The sequence below is a fragment of the Aplysia californica genome, unplaced genomic scaffold, assembly GCF_000002075.1.
Source record: "Aplysia californica isolate F4 #8 unplaced genomic scaffold, AplCal3.0 scaffold00021, whole genome shotgun sequence".
Classification (NCBI taxonomy): Eukaryota; Metazoa; Mollusca; class Gastropoda; order Aplysiida; family Aplysiidae; genus Aplysia; species Aplysia californica.
The window spans coordinates 1,555,058-1,557,710 of record NW_004797291.1 but is presented as its reverse complement, the minus strand read 5'-3'; positions in this window follow the sequence as shown (position 1 = coordinate 1,557,710).

The window sequence follows — 2,653 nt, the reverse complement described above, 5'->3', positions numbered from 1 at the left end:
CCCCCCCCCCCCCCACCCGGGCCCTTGTGGTCAAGTTTTCGCTCCCTTTCCTACTCTAGACTAACAGTGTTCTGTCGTCTGCTTTTGTCTCCACTTTCTGCCCCCATCCCCTCACCTCCTTTGCCCCCTCCTCTGGGCTCCTGTCTCTTTCACTTCAGTAGCGTTTCTACTGATTCTCCTTGGCTCCTTCTTACTGCTGTCTTTCAGCCACACCCCTGATTTTTATGGCAGTGGTAGGTAAGATCTAACACCTAGCCTTCTCCGATAAGGGCAAAAATCTCGGACTTCCCGTGATCAAGTTGCGCACGTTAAAAACCCCTTTGTGGTTCTAATATCGATAAGAGTAGGCTTTGGCTGCCGCCCAGGCAAAATTCAAATATCCCTACCAACTGAAAATGTTTAATGTGTCCCACGCGCTCATATAAACTTATGCAGTTGTGAGTGCCGTAAAACACTTTGATCTACCCCCCCTCCCCCTGTAAAAAAAAATAAAAAAAATAAAAACTGAAGTGGTCCCACTGCGAGTGGAAACGCCGCAAGGTCCCGCTGAAATAAGTTAACTAGTTGTAAAAAGGGGGGGGGGGGGGGGCTCAAGTTTACTTTTACCCAAGGAGGATATAAATAAAGTCTCTATTTCTACCCCGCTTTCGTGCCCTACCTGCATACAGGTGGCCTATTTATTGCCTCCCTTCCCTGCTCCACCCCAACAGACACATGACTCAGCAGCATAAAAGAAACTGTATGTATTGCTTCCTGTTTTGGTGTGGCTTATCTTTTAAAAAGGGAAACAAACTCCTCGTGAAGAAGGGCAAAGCCATATTGAGTCTGGAGCCATAAAACAAAATCAAAAACAAAATTAATGAGTATAATGAACGAAGTCATAGCAACACCTTCACCGACTCACCTCCACCCCCTCAAACAACAAAAAAGCGGCTCTCGAGGTCGAGAGGTTACAGTGTTCGCCTCTAATTCAATGGGTCCCCAGTTAGAATTTTTTTTTTTGGGGGGGGGGGGGGGGGTTAAGTGTTTTACGGCGCTCGCAACTGCATAAGGTCATATGAGCGCACGGGACACACTAAACATTTTCAGTTGGTCAAAATTTGGAATTTTTCCCCAATGGCGGCCCAAGCCTACTCTTACTTTTTGGGGGGCCACTAAGGGATCTTTAATGCGCCCAATTTGCACACGGGACCTCGGAGATTTTCTACCCTTGTCCGAGAAGGCTAGGTGTAGATCTTACCTACCACAAGATCAGGGGTGTGGCTGAAAGACAGCAGCAAGAAGGAGCCAAGGAGAAGCAGTAGAAAGGCTGCAGAAAGAGTCAGCAGCCCAGATGAGGGGGCAAAGGAGGTGAGGAGGTGAGGAGGTGGGGGCAGAAAGTGAAGACGAAAGAAGAAGACAGAACATTGTTAGAGAGCAGGAAAGGAGTTGAAAGGAGACAATTTTAGAGAAGAAAATTTTACGTCGCTACCCGGATTCAAACCCGGGACCTTTGAATGAGAGGCGAACACCTTAACCGCCAGGCTATGAGAGTCCCCAGTTCGAATCTGGATAGCGACGGACAATTTTCTTTCTCTAAAATTTTATCCTTTCAACTTTTCCCCTGCTCTCTAACAATGGTTCTGCCGTCTGTTTTCGTCTCCACTTTCTGCCCCCATCCCCTTATCTCCTTTGCCCTTCTTGGACAAGGGCGAAAAATCTCGGAGATCCCGTTTGCAAGTTGGGCGCGTTAAAGGTCCCTTGGTGGTTCAAAATCGATAAGAGTAGGCTTCGTCTCCACCCGGGCAAAATTCCAAATTCCCTTCAAACTGAAAGTTTAATGTGTCCCGCGCACTCATAAGACCTCATGTATTTGCAAGCGCAGTAGAACACTTACAACACCCCCCCCCCCCACCCCACACACAAAACACAAAATCCCAACAAACAACCTCCCCCCCCCAACCACCCCAGCAACAATAACAGCAACAACAGAAACAACAACAGCAACCCCCCTCCCCCTAACATTGCAACATCAATACCAACCAAAAGGGTAGATTTCCTCCGAGATGACTCATAACCATGCTACATCCTTCTGCACCCCCCCTCCCCCAACCCCCTCCCCCAACCCCCTCACCCCACCCTTCCGTCATACTCCTCCCCTCCCTTCCCCTGCCCCCCACCCCCCACCCCTCCTCTCCCTTCAGACAAATACACCCACATCTTTTGAAGAGTTGGGTCTCCGCTTTCTATTTCAGGCTCCTCACACCCCCGCTAAACTCAATCGCTCATCTCTCCCGCTTCACGATCTTTTAATACTCCAAATCCTAAATTATTTCCTCCAAGGTATAAAAACACCAAGAGAATAGCATCGGTGATGATTGTTTTTCACCGAGAAACACTTGGGTCGTTCCCTGAGACAGAGGCAAACAAAGTGATTTGGAAACAGAAGGTGGAGAAGAGGGAGTGACTAAGAGAGAGAGAGAGAGAGAGAGAGAGAGAGAGAGAGGGGGATGAGAGGGAGAGAGAAGAAGAGGATAGTTGTGTGTGTGTGTGTGTGTGTGTGTGTGTGTGAGATGAGAGAGAGAGAGAGAGAGAGAGAGAGAGAGAGAGAGAGAGAGAGAGAGAGAGAGAGAGAAAGTTGAAGTTGGCATGAGAGAGAGAGAGACAAGAGAGC